This window comes from Ammospiza nelsoni, chromosome 3 (genome assembly GCF_027579445.1).
Source record: "Ammospiza nelsoni isolate bAmmNel1 chromosome 3, bAmmNel1.pri, whole genome shotgun sequence".
Classification (NCBI taxonomy): domain Eukaryota; kingdom Metazoa; phylum Chordata; class Aves; order Passeriformes; family Passerellidae; genus Ammospiza; species Ammospiza nelsoni.
In genome coordinates, this window is record NC_080635.1 from 94,416,844 (window position 1) to 94,436,256 (window position 19,413).

A 19,413-nucleotide genomic window follows, 5' to 3' on the forward strand; every position below is an offset into this window, starting at 1 on the left:
TTTAATTTCAGATTTAAAGGTGCTCACTTGTTCTTTCCTCTGAAGACTGTCAAAGGCCCTTTCATGTCCAGTTGGCTTTTTTACTTCACAAGTCTGAGAGGAATGCCTTCTCAAATCATGGTTTCATGACCTATTATACTTTGAAATTCTGTATCTACACATAGCATTTACTTCCCAAAGTAAATAGCCAGTGTGATTCTTTGATCAAAGCTGTAAGCAATTGCCAATATTTAACATTTCTCCCTAAAAGGCTTATTTCAAGGAGTTTTATTGTCCCCACTGTACAGAAAAAAACTGAAGCATTGAGAAAATAAATTATCTTCCTCTACATACTGAGAAATTCGGTGATTAAAAGGTCATCAAATCTTGTTTTCCAACCTTATATTAGTTTGCTAAGCTCTCACTCATTGTTCTTTCTGCCTGTTAAATCATCCCTAGCATTCAGTCTGTATGACACTCTATTTTTGATACCGTTAATTAAAATACAGCTTGAACACAGTCTATATTATTCTGCCTGACAGGAGAGTTTTCACATATCCATTCTCATTTGTTCCTCAACAAAAACAAGCTTTAAGCCCCCAAAAAGCTACTAACCCCACTGATGCAGAAGCTCCCCAAGTATCTTTTGGACAACTGCTCCTCAAAGCAGGAGCACCCCCTTTGTGCTGCTGGGGCTTCATCCTCGTGGAGAAATGCACCAGGCACAAGGGACCCAGGCTCTTGGGGCTCAACAGGCTGAGGCAGATGGGACACAAGCTTCAGGGGTCATTGGGGGACAAATGACTTCACCTGCAATTCCCCCATGAACAGGACTGTCACTGGTAACAGCTCTGAACTTTTCACAGGTTCTTGCAGCCAGATCAGGCTGTAGTGATCTCCCGTGACCTCCTCTCTAGCATGCAAAACAACACGTTATCACAAAGGAATTTCTACATAGGATAAAAACCTGTAATTAATTTAGATCCTGAGAGAAAAAGGATCTGCTGTGTCTATAGGTGAAGTATTGTAATGGAAAATGATGCCACTGGATAGCAGAGGCTTTACTGTCTCAATTATAAGAAAACATGTCCCATGTTTCTAGCTGAGACAGGGGAGGAGCCTGAAAAACCTAGATACTTTTAACAGGGCCCAGAAAAGCCAAGAGGGACAGAAAACTCACCCTTTTCCATCCTGCTCCTAGTGTAGCAGGAAGATTATATAAACCTTGATTTTCATGCGCACACCTTTTATTAGTTCTCTGTAACATAACTTGTATTCTTATGATGAAAATGGATAAGGAGTGTGTTAAGAATTTCTGATTATTATTGAATTTTCAGAAAGCAAAGCCACTCCTGTAGCATATGAGCAATATACATATTAAAATACATAGAAAACGATGTAAAAACATCTCTAAACTCAGTGTTTTTACTATGCAGTAATTATATAATCTGCAGTGATTTATACTATCCTCCATTTTATGGAAACTGTGAGAACAGATGTACATTATTATTGTCAAGGGAGCAGACAGCCAACATGACCATTCCCAAGATGAAAACACATTTGTGAGATGACACTTTAAGTAGAGCTCCTATAAGGATTAAAATTCCACTTTCTGAATGATTTAATTGCTTGCCAAATCTTGATGCTTCCAGATTTCTTGTGCCCTTCTCTTATGAAAGAAACATTCCAGGAAAAAAGAAAATCCATCAAAGTTAATTTTTCCAGTTTTCTGATCATAGAATTATCACAATAGTAAAATAATGTCATTCCTGAAGGTAAAAAAAAACAGTTTCACATTTCACCAGAACATCTGTCAAAGTTTTAATAGCTTTTGTGGTGTTCTTTAAACAGCTTTACTCACTTTGAATAATAATAAGAGAAATTAGGCTTTTCATTTCAGGAAAAATTCTTTAAAACAGAATTTATATTCTCTTTCTGATTACACAAAAAAGTCCACATCTCCTTCACAGTAGATAATAAATTCCAGATGACTGTATGAATCATGTTCACTGTGATGTGCATCATTAACAGCTATAGCTGCATGGTCACGATAGCTGCACTTATATTTTCTTTGTAGAAAGATCCACGCACTTTCTCCTCAAGAGAGAGAAAATGAAGTAGTTTCTAGAGTCAGATACTAATTGCTAAAAAATACTGAGTTTATCACATTGCAGGCCAAGGAAACTTAGGGGAGCGGTGAAGTTAACTTCAAGGAATTAAAAGAGAAGTTAAGACTGGCCTCTTCATAGGGATGAGGAATGTGGGCTCCCAGGTGATATACCTCACTCCAAGGGAGATACCCAATTACACATCTTCTCTAAGTCAGGAAAAGTTACTTCAAATTGGAAATTCCTTGGTATTATTTGCTGACATAAAGGAGGTGAAAGGTAACTAACTCACTCCTTGATAGCTAACTGTATCTAAATTTTGTTGATATGTTTCTATTCTAAGTGCCTACAATTATCATCAAATACTATTCTTAAACTGTGTATGATAACCATTCCTGAAATCAACTGGAAGCCTGGGAAAGTGCCAGGTTTACATGCCTAAGGGTGATGCTAGGGCAGTGGCATTAGCAGTGCAAAGTGTGCAACAGAGTGTCATAAACTATTTCCTGTTTAATTTTTCAAACAATATTGCATTTAAATGAATAAGTGAATGTGTTCTTTGAATATCGATATAACTGTACTTGCTACTGTGTGTAAAGTGAGTGAAATGTCAAAGAAAACATGGTAGATATAAAAACCCACATTACTATAACCAAAACACAATGACCAGATGTCTTGGCTTGGCACAGATTTGTAAATACTTTGCTATATGCAGAGCATAGGAGACCTTTGATCTTATTTGCAAAAATTTATACAAAGAAGCTGAAGTATTATTTATAGCCAGATTTAAGTTTTAAATGTGTGTGTGATAATGCAAAACTCTGGCTAAAGCCACCAGTTGATGTTAGAAATGTTAAACAAAAGTATTGCTGCATGTCATTGCTCTGTTAGGATTTAGAGGCACTTAGAGGGAAAAGTGTAGGCAGCCAGCTGCCCTGATAAAAAGTGACTGAAATCTGCTCTTAAGGGTATTGGCACATCACAGCTGGCAGAACAGCAGAAATACCTAAATTAAAAGTTAATTTGGGTATCTCCACGTTTTGCAGCAGTCTGGCATGTTCTACGTTACCTTTGGTGAGCCTGCACAGATGTTACCATGGGGAAAGCAAGCCAGTTCTCCTAAGTTTACAGCATATGTTTTGCTGCACTGCTCAGATCTGCTTGGCTTTACTAGCCAAATTCAAAATGCATAAAATGGCAGTGATTTTTCTCTAGTTGTAACCATTTATTCTATGGGAAAATTGGATCACTGATAACAAAGGGAAAAAACAGGCAGTGGGGAAATGTAAACAACAGAAAAGCAGTGGGGATTCTCCTAGAAAAACGTTCAAGACAGTTATTTGCTCTGAAACAATAAAGGGTATCTCAAATGCTAAACAGCTCAATATCCTACCCTAATCATACTTAACCTGCTATACAGATTAAGACCATTATAAATAAATTCAGTCCCCACCCCCATACAGAGTTAATCAAATATAGAATCAAGACAGACGGAACCTCAAGCACAGAAGGAAACATCTCATTTCTCAGTCATACTCAGTCATCCAGGAGAACAGATGGCCCTTAATAGCATGCCCTGAAACGTCTAATTACATGAGAAACTTTGTATAGTTTTTCTGGACTTTTAATTGGTCTCCCAACTGTGTGTGGAGACAGCCAAATGTTTTAATAGATTAAATAATAAATATCAAGATAGACTGTGTTGCAGCATGTACAAGACCTGGCTGATTTACTCTTAAGGTGGATGTAAAAATATGGCAATGCATGGAGGGATCAGCCCTGCAAATCCAGACTGTCATGCAGACAAGCTCTACTAATTTTTTTTGAAGTCTTCCTCATAACATGTTGGGTGCCTTGACATCTCACAATATAGGAACAACAAGGTGTGCATGATAACAGATTTAGGGTCACTAAGAATTTAGCCTACATAAATGACATGAACGGAGCAATGGTCGGTAACTATAGCAACCAATAAAACCCTAACAGGAGAGGGGAATGGACATTACACATCAGCATGCCAAGCTGAAATGTAATACTATAACAGCAAGATTCACAATATATTGGAAAGATATAATCTAATGAAAAAATATTTTTTAAAAGTTTCATTTAAAAGAATTAGCACATATTTAATGATGGAAATGCAATTAAGTACCTAAACAGTAATAAAACCAAAGCATAATCGAGGTCATAAGTGTTGTAATGAACAACAGACACAGAAACTAAGTATTAGGTGAAGCACAAAACATCAGCAGCACCAAATGCATTTTTTGGTGTGTGCTGAACTCAGAACCTTATCTAGAGATATAGGAGCTATATCTGTATTGCCCAAACCCTTGTATTACATTTCTTTCTAATAATATAGGCCATAGGAAAGCACAGGAATTCTGCTTAGTTGGTTGATCATACAATTTAATCCAGGTTGTTATTGTTCTGTTTAACCACATTAAATTTTGTGCTGCAACTAGAAAAATTGTTCCAAATTATTGTTGCTCTGATGCTTAGAAACCTTAGGATAAATTTATAAATAGCCAGTTCATACCCATTTGTTCTTGTGCCAGCAGTGGCTATTAGTTCAAATGGCTTTTCTCTGGTGTATTAACATGCAATATTATGGACATGCAACATTTTGTTAGGCTATGAAAACCAAGTTCCTTTTGAAAGACAGAACCACAAAATGGTTTGTGTTGGAAAGGAGCTTTAAAGGTCATCTAGTCCAACTCCTCTGCCTTGGGCAGGGATGTCTTTCACAACATCAGGTTGCTTTAAGCTGCATCCAACTTGGCCTTGAACACTTCCACGGATGACACGTCCACAACTTTTCTGGGCAACCTGTGCTGGTGCCTCCCCACCCTCACAGGAAAGACCATCTTCCCTAACACCTAACCTAAATCTCTCCTCTTCTAGTTTAATCCCATTCCCTCTTGTCCTATTGCTACTGACTCTGGTTAAAAGTCTCTCCCTTCTATCTTATGAGCCACCCCTCTAAGTATTGAAAGGCTGGAATAAGCTTTTCCTAGAGCTTTCTTTTTTCCAGGCTGAACAACCCCAGCTCTATCAGCCTGTCTTCATAGGAGAGGTACTCTAAGCCTCTGATCATGTGAAAACTTTCTTCCCTCTAAGCATCTTAGATGCCTTTCTTTGCTTTTCAGCATGCTTAATTATCTTGTGTAAGCAGCTGTAATTGTACACTATATTCCAGGTAAACTCTTGCTAGAATACTGTTTATTACATTTCTATTAATGAGAAGATGTTTTCATATGGCTGCATCACAGCAGGCTATCACAGGATCTCTACTAGATATCTTTTTTTTTTTTTTTCATTGTTCCAAAATATGACTTGATTTAATGCAGAAACTCTAGATACTACTCCTTAATTCTCGGCCTTATGAAGAATGTTCACAAATGCCACTGAATGTTGTCCCATTTCTATAAACTCAATCATCAACTCAACTCATCAGGGTGCAGAAACCTCTGTCCCATCTATGGTTCCATTGTCTTTTATTCCTGTACATGTGGCTATGTTGTAATAACTGAGCTTTATCAGTTTATCCTTTCTGTTTTCATCCATATAATCTTTATTTCACTCTTTGTTATTACCAAAATGATTGACAGTCCCACACTTTAATCTTGTCTTTTTTGTTATGCTTCTGGTTGTTTTACAGGAAAGAATCAGTTGATTTAAAAAGATCCAGACTGATCAGCAGTATTTTATGCATATTTCTAAGAATGCAGGAGTATACAAGAAATGAATGACCATAGGAAATCATGGCCATGAGGTCTGAAAACAAATCCTGTTCTGCACAGGTCCCAGGTGTTGCAGATGTGAAATAACTATTAGGAGGTCTAACATCTAAAAGATACTGCTTTCCCCTTTGGTTTGTATAGTTAGTCAGTATGACACACCTATATTAGCTGTCTTTGCTCTCTCCTTTTCTCTGTTCACAGGTAAATCTGGTTGAATCAGATGTATGTTTACAGTGGTCCATAAAGATGCTTTTTTTCCTCTGAAAGTATGCAAAAATCTTATGGAGCAACAGTGCTAGGCCTACTACCAGCCAGCAGTAACCCCAAGAGCTCCCTCTCAGGGTAGAACAGCAGATGTTCTCTGGACCATCTGTGGTGGTTTGTTCCAGAGGTTCCTAAAGCTCATTTCCCAAATACAATGTCCCTCTATAAAGTCCCCTCCTTGCCCTTCCATGCAAATCCTAGTTGCTACCTGCATATTGAAAAAAGGCTGCATTTCATGCTCTCCCCTCTCATGCCCATTTCAGGGTGACTTCTACTATGAAAAGGTTAGGCTGCAGTTGCTGAGGTTGTCAGATGGGATGGTCAGACCCCACTGACCTGTCCTCCCTGGGGATTTTGTCCAGCTGCAGTTCTGTAAGGCATTCCCAAGTGCTCAGTAACAAGATGGTTCCATACCATGAAACATACCCATCCCACCCATATGCATATATTTTCTTTTGAACTCCTGAGAATTGCCCCTTCTCACAGTTGGATATTAGAAGTAGTGCCAAAGTCTTTATTTGCTGCTATCAGAAGGTCTGGGAGTTCAAGAACTTCTAATATTATAGCTCCTGAAGCACAGAGATTTATGTCCAGCAGTTAGCATTTTTGTGGCCCCAGACCTTTTACTGGCATACAGACAACCTGCTCATGGTGCAGAGGCTGCTGTAGCATTTGCCCCTTTGCGTAATGATTTCCTGGATGCTGGAAAAGCTTCCTTGTATTTCAAAAATTCTACAAAAAAGTACAAGAAATCCTCATTTAAAAGTGTAAAGAGCTAAAAAGTAACTTCTCTACTCTTTAAACATCTTGACAACTGCATTGCTAGAGGCAGAGCTGTACTGGAAGTCTTCCAGGGTGGAGAAATAGGATAAGAAACAGGATAAGAGAAATGGCATTAAAGAACCACAAAACCCCATATTACCCACAGGATGCTGGCTCTGAAAAATGTCCAAAAAAAAGTTTGCTGAAGTAATGACATGGGGAAGTATAGGAAAGTCAAGCTTGGGGGAAAGAAAACCAGGATTTACAATTCTAGGAACTTCAAAACACTTAGTTATATTGTCCAGGTTGTCCTGTTCTGATGCTGAAGGAAGAGTCAGACCATGGGAATTCGAATAAGAAAATTTTGAAGCAGTCAGAAAAGGCCATGAGAAAGCAAATTATAGATAAGAAATGAAGAAAGTTATTTGGAAACACTATTTTGCAAGATAATGGACAGGTTAAATAACCTTCTGGATGGAATCACCCAACTCAAACAGCGAAGTGAAACACAAAGTCCTGTAATTGAATTCAGACCTTGCCAAGATGACAACTGGTAAGTATTCAGCACACAGGACTCCAAGTTCATAAAAAAAAGAAGAGAAAGTACATCCTAGGAAGATCTGCATGTGTGATCACTGTTTAACCAATCAAGCAGATGAATAAATCAAGTGAAGATTAGGTACATTAAAATCCTTACCATTAGATCAGGCAAAGAACATAAAAACAACCAAACCAAACTTGTTTGCAAGAGAACAGATATATTTCTTTCAAATAAGAAATATGAAGAAAATCTAATGTAAAACTGTGAAAACAGTTGTAAACTAGCAATACATAGTATAGCTCTGAAGTTTTATTTTGCATTTAAATTAGATGTATCCAGAAGTTAGGACTTGCAATCAAAACAGAATAAGGGGTCTGGGTATTGTGACAGTTTGCTATTTTCTATCTAGTTGAGTATTTGCTTCACTGTTTTTTAGTTTTCATTCTGTATGTAACCAATTTTTGCCTTCTTCAAAATAAAAAATAGGTAGATGGAGGAGGAAGATTTGTTTACTGGGAGCTTATTACAGGGTGGCTGTTAAACTGATAAGGGTTTTGGAGATCATCAAACAACTAATCTAGATCAACACACGAGGTTACATAGTCAAATTAAACTTTGTTTCCTTTGGATTTCAGTGATTACCTCTGGGGTTTCAAATTAGACTACTAGACAAGTAATCAACTTCCTTCAAGCCTGTCACATTACACAGATAGATATTATTTAAATTGAAGTGCCCGTCCACTTAAGGCACTTTATGCATTAGAATAGTTTCTAGACCAACATATTCTGAAAAATACTATTTCTTCTCCATAAACATATTGAAATTTTTTTCAGTCTGAGACCTTGGTAACAGAGGTTCCAAGAAAATAGTTTTTAGTCAATAAATTGGAGTCTTTCATGACTTGGTACTGTGAAAGCAAAAGATAACATCAAAAATCTAAACTCAAATTGTCAGTGCACTGAAACAAAATATTATAGATAAATATTTTAAAATTATTTGCTTACCTTTCCTCAGAAATAAGCACAGTTATTGCAGGCAACATAGTATGCACAAAACTTTATACACAAATAATAATCTCATTATATAGTGGTTATAGGTTATAGACACTTTGAACAGAAAATGCTACAAATACTATGACTACTTGACATAATATCAGTGTAAAATGCATTATTTAATAGTTTTCAGAATATTCAGAATGGTACTCATGGAACAGTTATTAAATCCTCTGCTAATAATTCATAATAGGTTTAGGATGGATATATATAGATATGTCTGTGTACACACACAAAGTTATAACAGTTATGATTTTCTATGTGTGCATGAGGAAATAGGATGTTCTCATTTACCTTTCCTGTATGTTCTTTGTTGTTGTGTGTTGTTTAATTTCCTCAGTTATTTCCCCATTTTATGTATTCTCCCCCCAATTTTCTGTAAAATGGTTCCTCCCTCCCCTGATTTTCCCGCCACTGCCTCCCCTGACTGTTGGTCTCCTTGGTTACCCCCTTCCCCCTCAACTGCCAGTCTCCCCTTGTTATGTAATCACCCCTCCCTTACACTCCTTATAAGTAAGTTTTTCCTCCTCCCTGGGCCCAGTCAATCACCCCCCACTCCTCCCAGGTTTCCAGAATCTTCTCCTCTCTGGGGGCTGTGGTTGGCTGTGGTCCCGGGGCCCCTCCTTTATGTTGTATTTATTGGTTCGTCTCCTTTGCCAATTATGTTTGTACCCTTCCCCGATTGGCTAGTTGGGCTCCCCTCCTCTCTCCACCCCTTGTTTTTAAAACTGTACCTCCCCCCTCATTCGGTGCCACTTGCTGGTTGGCACCCTCCCTACCTGTTCCTGTCACCGAACCTTCAATAAATCGGAGTTAGCCCCCAGCTTGTGGTCACCTCTGACTTCGTTCCGTTGCGCTTCTGCCCGCTCCGCGTAGCCAGCTCAGCCCGAGGCCAAGACGCCAAGGGGGGCTGGAAGTATATGCGCCGGGGGTGTCGGCCACCTCCCTCGTAACAGCGGCTAGCCGGACACTCGGGCCAAATACGCCCTCGCGCAGGTTGGCGCCCAACGTGGGGCCTGTGAAGTGGACAACTGGACAGCTGACCACGGACCGGACCCCTCGGAGTGGGACTTACAAATCCTATTGGCCGTCAGCCTACCCCAAGGTAGTAGCAGGCCCGTTTTAGGGCAGCGCTCCCTGGGGATTGGAGTCGGGACTCCCAGGCACCCTTCGGGACGACTCCTGGAACGAAGACCCCCTCGCCTCGATTTGTGTTTCCGCCCCAACGAGTTTGGTAAGTCCGGGCCCCTTCTCCCTGGGGACTTCCCGGGCTTCCCCTTTCGCCTTTTTAAACACTTCCCTAGGGGTACGGGCCCTGCTCTGGGGACCTGCCTCCCACCCTTTTCCCCATTACCCAAATTTTGTTATTTTAACTTTCCCGTGGGAGCCGGACTCTCCCCGGACGCGGGGGCCGGACCCACCACCCTAATTCCCTGTTCCTCACACCTTTCCCCCGGACTTCGGGGTGGTGGGAGGGCGAAGGCTTGTTGGTGGCGGTTTGTTGTTTTTGTTTGCGTTTTCCCCGGGCGAGAGGGGAGTGCCATCGGTTTCCTTTCCCCCTTTCTAGTAGTAAAATTTTTTTTTGCTGCTAGAAAGGTGCCATGGGTGCAGGCTTGGGAAAGGAACAAAAAGAGGTTTATTATTATGTTAAGGGTTTATTGTTGACTGGTGGGCACAAGGCGCCCAAACCAGAATTAAAGTTGTTAGTTAGATGGGTCTTTTCGAAGTTCCCCAATGCCTCCTCGGAAGTTGTTAAGCAGCCACGTTTTTGGACAGCCGTTGTAGCAAAATTGAACGAAGCAGTGAAGTCCGGGGAGGCAAAGTTGGTTAACGTGGCGTACTGGGCTGGAGTTGTGCTTGCCACTCTCCGCCCAGTAGGGGAGCCGAAGAAAGGGCCCACAAGTTCTGTTTTGTCCCCCCGTTCCCCTCGTTCGCTTGCCCTTGTCCCTCATTCCGCTCCCTCATCCCTTAGGCAGGAGCCCTCGAGGGGGATTTTAAAGGCCGAAAAGAAGCAGGGGGTTCCACCTGCCCCTGCTCCCCCTCGACCTGCTCGGCCTTCCCTTTCGAGGAGCCCTGGCCAGGCTTCTCCTCTTCCCGACCCCTCTGTTCCTACCCCCAATTCCCCAGTTGTTAGACCCCAAGTTCGGTTTATTGAAAGTTATGAAGATGGCTCCCAGGGTGCCCAAAATGGCGCCGGCCACATGGCCGTTCCCGCCAGGGCCCCTTCTCTTCCCCAGAACCCCTTTCTCCCTAATCCCAACCCCTTTGTCCCTCCTGACCACACCTCATTTCCGGCTGCCCCTCCCTCATATTCAGCTCCTCCCTCTACCCCCTATGTTCCCCCGCCCACGGTCCAACCCTCTGCTGATCCCGCCCCTGTCCCTCCCATTTCGTTGGCTCCCCCCTCTGCTCCTCCTGTAACTCCTCCCCCAGTCCAGCCCCCCTCAGACCCCTCCTCTGTCACGCCCTCATGTTTCGCTCCGCCCCCATGTTCCACCCAGGGGGCGGAAAGGGGTGGTGTGCTGTGCCCGCCCCCTCGTCCCGCCTCACTGTCTGGCCCCGCCTCAACCTCTTCCACTTCCGGTTCCCACGCCCTCCCTTCCGGTTCCCACGCTTTGTGTTCCGGGGGGGGGGAGTGGATGACCGGAGGCTGGGACAAGCGCCCTTGTTGGAAGCTGCCCCGGTTTCGTACACCCTCAGCGGAGAGGGGAGTTCTTTGGCTCAGTGGGTGCCTTTAGCACCGGCCAGGATCAAAGAACTGTGCAAGGCGCAGAAGGACTACTCCCGGGAGTCTGAATACTTCCGGGGGTTGCTCCGAGATGCCCTTGCACGGGGAGATCTTGTGCCCGCTGACCTTAGGGCTCTCTTCTCCAGCTTGACCGGCCCTATGGAATTCCGGATATGGGTGGCGGAGTGGAAGAGGGAGATTCTGGAGGTTCTCCCAAACCTTTGGGGGAATCCTGCCACATCTCACGATGCGGATGGCCAGATGGTGCAGGAGGAACACCTGCTGGGTGAGGGGCAATGGGCAAATGGGGCAGCCCAGGCTCGGGCTCTTTTCCCCCAACACCTAGTGGAGACGGCTCAGGCTGCGGAGCGAGCCTTCTTTAGGCTGGCAGTAGTCACCTCCCAATGGGAGGAGGACGAAGTGCGGCAGGGCGCGCAAGAGCCCTACTTAGCCTTCATCGAACGCCTCTACCGTTTCGTGGAAGCGCAGGTGTCTGGGGACCGGGAGAGAGAGTGCATGTTAAGAAAAATGGCATATTACAACGCCAATGCGGAGTGCCGAAAGGCAATTCGCACTCTCCCCCGGACCCCCCAGCCCACGGTGGAGGCAATGATGGAGGCGGTAAGGGCTCACGTTCCACTCTCTGCGCGCCCACGCCGAAGCTCCGTAGCCTTTGCCGACCTCCCAGAGCCCGAGCCGTTCGACCTGGAGGCTGCCCCCGCTGCTGGGCCACCGACACCAGGGCCCAGCAGAAGAACGACAGACACCCACCCCTGCCATTTATGTGGCGAGATGGGGCACTGGATGCCCCAGTGTCCCATGAGGGCGGACTACCTAAACTTCAGGAGGCAGAGGGAGAAAGAGAAGCAGGGAAAAAAAAACTAGGCCCTGAGCGCAGCCCCTCCCTGCGCGCGGACAGAAATACGGCGGGCAATACAACATCAAGCGGGGAGGGAGGAGAGGTGAGACCGCCGTCAACTTTCGCTTTGCCGGACTTGACAACCTTATCGGACGTGACAAATACCTGTGGTGCAGTTCCTGCGCTTAACACCTTGTCCTCTGCTTCCCCTTACAGGCTGCAGCTAACTAGGGATTTCTACATCCCTAATAGTAACATCCAGCTGGTGTCTGTCGACCTCCATCATCCGGGTCGCTGGAGGAAACTAGGACGTTGCAGGTGGACTGTCATCGGTGACACAAAGCACACGCCGCGAGACGTGCACATTATCCCCGGGCTGGTCACTACCGACCGGGATCGTTTCGCGGTAGGGCTGTACTGTGTCCGACCCCCACTTCTCCTTCCCAAGGGACAGGTCATCGCCCAGGCCATCCCCGTTCCTGACCAAGACCACTGGGATAGCGGCGTGGAGAGGACATCGCCTCCGTCGGTGGCCTGGGCGCAGCTCGTAGGGAGGGAGAAGCCCCGCCTGACATGCCAGCTTTCGTTGGGCGGGGATCGTAAGGTCATCAGGGGTCTCTTGGACACGGGTGCAGATGTGACGATCATTCCCTCTCGGGAGTGGCCGTCACATTGGGATTTGCAAAGTGCAGCGGGCACGATTTCTGGTGTCGGGGGTCTACAATTGGCCAAACAATCAAGGAGCACTGTACAAATTAAGGGGCCAGACAGGCAATTGGCTTCAGTACGCCCGTTTGTTTTGGATTACAGCGAGCCTCTCTGGGGGAGAGATCTGCTAGCCCAGTGGGGGGCCAGAATTGACCTGCCAAAGGCTCCCCAGGTTTTTCGGGCAGTGGCCACTGAGGAGCGCCGGACTTGGAAGCTGGATTGGCTTTCGGATAAACCAGTACAAGTCCAACAGTGGCCACTTAACAAGCAGAAATTAAAGGCGCTCCACGAGCTCGTGCAGGAGCAGCTACTGAAGGGCAACATCGAGGAGTCCATGTCTCCATGGAACTCCCCGGTCTTCGTTATCAAAAAGCCCAATAAGGATAAGTGGCGGCTCCTGACCGACCTCCGCCAAATTAATGATATAATCGTTGACATGGGATCTCTCCAACCAGGGATGCCATCCCCAGCAATGCTCCCCCAAAATTGGAATCTGGCCGTCATTGATATAAAGGACTGTTTCTTCCAAATTCCCCTTCACCCGGACGATGCCCCGCGCTTTGCTTTCACGGTGCCGTCAATCAACCGTGAGTCCCCGGCCAAGCGCTATCATTGGCGGGTATTACCACAGGGCATGAAGAACAGCCCTGTGATCTGCCAATGGTACGTCGCTTCGCTGCTGTCACCTTTACGTACAGCCCTCGGGGATGCCGTCATCATCCATCATTACATGGACGACATCCTCGTGTGTGCGGCCGACCACAGTCTACTTGCCCATGCGCTTGACCTGACAACCAATGCGTTGGTTGCTGCAGGGTTCGAGCTCCAGCAGGATAAGATTCAGCGGATGCCACCTTGGAAATACCTGGGCCTCGAAATCACAAAGCGGACCATTGTTCCGCAAAAATTGGCTATTCGGACGAAAGTCCAGACCCTAGCGGATGTCCATCAACTGTGTGGGTCTTTAAATTGGGTGAGACCCTGGCTAGGCATCCCCACCGAAGACCTAGCCCCCCTTTTCAATTTGTTGAAAGGGGGAGAGGGGCTTAGTTCCCCTAGGACTCTCACCCCAGAGGCAGAGGTGGCTCTGGAGAAGGTACAAAAGACTATTTCGGCCAGGCAGGCCCATCGGTACCATCCGGGCCTGCCATTCAAATTTATTGTACTGGGAAAGCTGCCACACCTCCATGGCATAATACACCAGTGGGACCAAGACCTAAAGGACCAGGGCCTGGGTGACCCCCTCTTAATTATAGAGTGGGTGTTCCTCAGCCACAACAGGTCCAAAAGGATGACACGGCCACAGGAGTTGGTAGCCGAACTGATCCTCAAGGCAAGATCGAGGATCAGGGAGTTGGCAGGGTGTGATTTTTCATGCATACACATCCCAATCAAATTGGAATCGGGCCAATTAAAATTGAGAACCTTCGAAGAATTGCTGCAAACAAATGAATACCTTCAGTTTGCACTCGACAGCTACACTGGGCGCATCGCGGTTGATCGGCCGGACCCCTTACTCCCTTCCTCGGGGTGTGTTTTTAATTTGCGGAGACCGAGCGTGGGCAGGCATCCCCTCTGGCCTGGTCGGAGGGCCGTGCACTTTTGGCCGGCTGACGCTGTTTACCCCCAACATGACCCAAATTGTTAATTGGAAAAGAAATAATGTCACAGATGAATTGGGCAGAGCCAAAAGAGATCTTAAGGATCTCACAGAGGATTGTGACGACGAAATTACTCATTGGTCACATTCAAAGTCCGTCGCCTTTACCATTTTATTGCCTTGGGTATCGGTGGCGAAGGCTCTAGGTGAATTGGGCCGCCTAGAGTGTTGGGTGGCTAAACAAGCCAACTTTACTTCAGCCGCGCTCTACGACCTCCTTACAGACGAGGAAATTACGAGGAAGGCGACACTCCAGAACAGGGCAGCGATAGATTTTCTATTGCTGCTCCACCACCATCACTGTGAGGAGTTTGAGGGCCTCTGCTGCTTGAACTTGTCCACCCGAGCCGAGGACGCCAGACAATCCATACGCAAGCTGCAAGACCTTGTCCATAAGGTCCAGCAAGAGACATCAGACTGGCTGGGGGACCTTTTCAAGGGTTGGGGCCTGAGCGGGTGGGCCACATCTATCTTAGAATCTATTATTAAGGTTGTTTTGAGTTTGGTTGCTTTTTCAGTTTTCATCATGGTGATCCGCGGTCTGGTCCAAAGACTGATATCAAAAGCCACTTCGCCCAGTGTCAACCATGCCACAATGCCCGCAGAGGAGCACATCGAGCTGGGGGACCTCTCCTCGGAGGCCGAAGAAGCTGCAGATGAGGAGGGGTCAACCGTGCCGCCTGATGACCACCTATGGGCGGACGAGCCCCAGCTCGAAGGAAGCGAAGATTGGCCGGACCAGCCGCGGGTCCTCGAAGTTTAAGTTTATATGGACTCTTTTGTTCCTTTTCTTTATTTGTTAAGAAACGGGGAGATGTTGTTGTGTGTTGTTTAATTTCCTCAGTTATTTCCCCATTTTATGTATTCTCCCCCCAATTTTCTGTAAAATGGTTCCTCCCTCCCCTGATTTTCCCGCCACTGCCTCCCCTGACTGTTGGTCTCCTTGGTTACCCCCTTCCCCCTCAACTGCCAGTCTCCCCTTGTTATGTAATCACCCCTCCCTTACACTCCTTATAAGTAAGTTTTTCCTCCTCCCTGGGCCCAGTCAATCACCCCCCACTCCTCCCAGGTTTCCAGAATCTTCTCCTCTCTGGGGGCTGTGGTTGGCTGTGGTCCTGGGGCCCCTCCTTTATGTTGTATTTATTGGTTCGTCTCCTTTGCCAATTATGTTTGTACCCTTCCCCGATTGGCTAGTTGGGCTCCCCTCCTCTCTCCACCCCTTGTTTTTAAAACTGTACCTCCCCCCTCATTCGGTGCCACTTGCTGGTTGGCACCCTCCTTACCTGTTCCTGTCACCGAACCTTCAATAAATCGGAGTTAGCCCCCAGCTTGTGGTCACCTCTGACTTCGTTCCGTCGCGCTTCTGCCCGCTCCGCGTAGCCAGCTCAGCCCGAGGCCAAGACGCCAAGGGGGGCTGGAAGTATATGCGCCGGGGGTGTCGGCCACCTCCCTCGTAACAGCGGCTAGCCGGACACTCGGGCCAAATACGCCCTCGCGCAGTTCTTAATTTTAGAAAATAAAATGGAAGGGAAGGGAAGGGATAGTAAAAATATTCCCATGTACTTTAGGTTAGGAACCTGTTAACATTCCAGCCATATCTTCCTTAAGTATTTGACCCGGCCTAAAACTGGAGAAACATGAATTACAAATCATCTCAACTGCCTGGCCAAAATAAGTTTGACCTTTAGCTCACTTTGAATCAATTCAGACTACATAATCAGGATCTCAACCTACAAATAAATAAACAAGTAACAAAATGTGATGACCCACAATTATCTGTGCCTTTCCCACAGTACCAAAGAGCCTTTCTGGATGACCCTGCCCAGTTCTCAAGAATTCATATTTGTGGTACTTGTGGAGTAAGTAGAAAGAGCCACACAAACCTAGTGGGGAAGAGAGGAAATGCTGTGAAGGAGGAGATAAGGTGGGAGAACTCCAACAGAGAAGCAGGGGGTCGGGGTCCAAAACCAGCACAATTTTTCCAGAAATTGAAGTAGATCTCTGGTTTGAGAAGGCTACTGAAACTAATAGTGTAGATTTTGAAATGCATGGACTTAATAAGTTATCTAATAACATTCCCATGTTTGTAACAAAATACTTTACAAATTCAATAATGACATATAGACTTTATTGGGAGTTTTTCAAAACTAAAACCCAATGATATGACAAACTCAAGCCCAAAAGCAGATGTTGAAATGTTTAAGCTTACCACTGGGTGATTAAATAATTACTATGGGGCTGCATTACACAACACTGAGAAAGTTAAGTTTCACTTTAAAATCTTACTATTACAGTTGAGTTAAAGTAGAGTGGAGGCACAAAGACCACCTCTTCAGGAGTCAGTGCAGCAGCTCAAAATCCACAGTAAATTAGAGGAAGATGAACCTAAAGGCTTCACTTAAACTCACAGTGAACCCAGTACTTGAAAATGTCAAGAAGTGTTGTTTAGCTTGGAATGACAATACAAAAAGAATGGGAAGCTGTGTAAAAAAATTGTCAATGTTTCTTCTGCCTAACAGCACAAATTTTGAAACCCTGGCATTTTCACAGGTTGTAAGTACTAATTTGCAGTCAATTATGATAAATTCAAATGCTGCTCACTGTTAAGCAAAGGATGTGTGTGCAGTGGAGTGAGAGGAGAGACAGGTGAATCTCTGAGATACATATCTCTCAGATCCTTGCCTTATGGTGGAGACCAGAAGACCAAAAATCTCTTTCAACTCAAAGCCAGATTTTATTAAAATATAAACTAAAATAAGAAGCCTTTAAAAGAGAGAATACTAAGCATAACTAAATAAGACAGAACAGAAATAAAATTGTGTATAAGCAAATCTGTTCCATCTATCATATACTCACAGGCAAATTCGTGCTCCTCTGCTTGGCTGCTGCGATCCCACTGCGGTTTGAGTTACAGCCAACCCATTCTCATCCCTAAAGTGTTTCTGTCTGCCACAGCAGGGCTTGGGCTATGGGTGACCAGATCTGTCATTGACTCATCCCAATACTATCTTTGTGGGCTACAGTTCCTCCCTTTTTGCCATGTCTCTGTCACCCAGAGACATTTTTTCTTGCCCTGGGGCCAGTGACCATCTCCAAGCCTCTGTCCCTCTGGAGGGACAGCCTGAGTCCACCAGTCAGCTGAAAGGCACATGACATTACAGGCTATCTGAGAACAAGCTGTCCAGAACAGGTCCCACAATCTGTTTGTATTTAGTTTTAGAACCTGGTATTTGGACCACAGAACTATACTGCTTGGCAAGATGACAGCTTTCTGATTTAATGAGTAGAAAAGTATCATTTTTTGACTATAAGTGAGAAATTTTGTTTCTTCTTTGTGACTCTATTGCCAATATGAATTAGTTTTTAGTGCATCTAAGTGTTTTTTCTAAGAAGCTCTTCAGATAAAGAAATTTATCTGAAAATTTCTCTAAAAATTTTAAAAATTTATCTATCAGATAATTTATCTATCAGATTTCATTTAGAAATCTGAAGACTTTATTTAAGCCGTGTTTAATATTTAACAGCTTTTACATAAGTGCAATACATTTTGACTTTTTGGTAGGCACTACTTTTATAGCAAAAATTTAAGGGAAAGTTTAAGAGTTTTCCACTCCAAAGGGGAAGCAGTTTCAATTTTTTTTCAGAACAGCACAAAGAAAATTGCCTGAACCAAGAAAAATAATGCAGATGTATCTGATGTTCATACTGGCAGCTTGGAGGTGATGAGAGCATTGATGAGTGGCAATATTCTGTTCATGGAAGGAGACCCTCAACTAAAGACTCAGAGACAGAGAGGCCTCCCTGCAGTAAAGACTTGCAACATCCTGGAAGATATCTTGGATCAATATCATCCGGGTTCAGTTCAGGCTACTTAACCAGTCAATTACAATAAAAGCTGCATTTTTTTTCCTGAAGAAACTGGCTACATGTGTTAAAAATATTTTCTTTCTATTGTAGATTGACTCAGCAATTATTTGTAACACTTGTTCAGAGCACAGACTAGAGCCAGTACTATTGTGTATAGACAATAATACTGGCTCTAGTCTTAGTGAAACATTCTACATGCAGTATGTTTAAATGTAAAAAAAAAATAAAGTTTCTGTGACATTATTCACATAAGTGAATTTAAATATCTGAGTTAAAAATAGAGTCCCAAACTGGGAACACATTTGTGCAGTCACCAAAATTATTTGCAAAATCTAGTGTTCATTCACACAGTTTTCCATTATAAAGGAGAAGTATGGTATTTTTTGTATGGGAACAAGATCACTTACCTTTGCCAACTGATGATGAGAATTGCATATCTAAAATCAGGATGGAGAACTCATTCTCATTAATATTGTGCTTAATGAATGGACAAACCTTTTGTGTTTTCTGAGAATATCTCTGGAATTTCTCAGAGGATGCAGCACTAGTTGAATAAGGTACCAGAATTACTTTTAAATAGGTTATGAAAAAAGACATTAGAGTATGAAAATGACCATGAATTGTTACAATTTGGTTATTTCACTGTTTTGTGGAGTCATTCAAAAAGAAAATATTGTGTACCAAGTCTAAGTAATTAAAAGGTATAAAAAATGGACATATGGTGATAAAATCCCATAACAAATATAAACAAGAGACCCAGGAAACAAATACTGAAAAAAAAAAATGAAAAAGAGCTATCTCTACAGCCATCTGGTTAAAATAATTAGCCATGTTTAGAATAAATGCAATATCTATGATCAGCTTGAGCAAACAGTTAACCTGTGCTCCAGGCAAGCATGTTGGGATTGAGTAAAAAGCACATGGAGATAGATTAGAGAAGCTTTCACTTTTGTTGCACCTAATTCTGTCAAGAAATCCATTATGACAATAGAATTAATAATTAACTAGCAGTTTTAGCTTAGTAAAAGTCATATTCTTTACCAGATTTTTTCTTCTAGTGTCGTTCCACCATGCAAATGTGGTTTTCTCTGTTAGAATGAAAAATGAAAGTTGATTTAAATTGTCTTTCTATATACACAAA

The 19,413-nt window shown here is 43.9% G+C and overlaps 1 protein-coding gene across 1 annotated transcript in view; it reads right to left on the reverse strand.

Moving 5' to 3' along the window:
- MEI4 (meiotic double-stranded break formation protein 4) overlaps positions 1-19,413 on the reverse strand; it is a 134,359-nt gene that overhangs the window by 91,864 nt on the left and 23,082 nt on the right. The gene's annotated exons all lie outside the window — the stretch shown is intronic.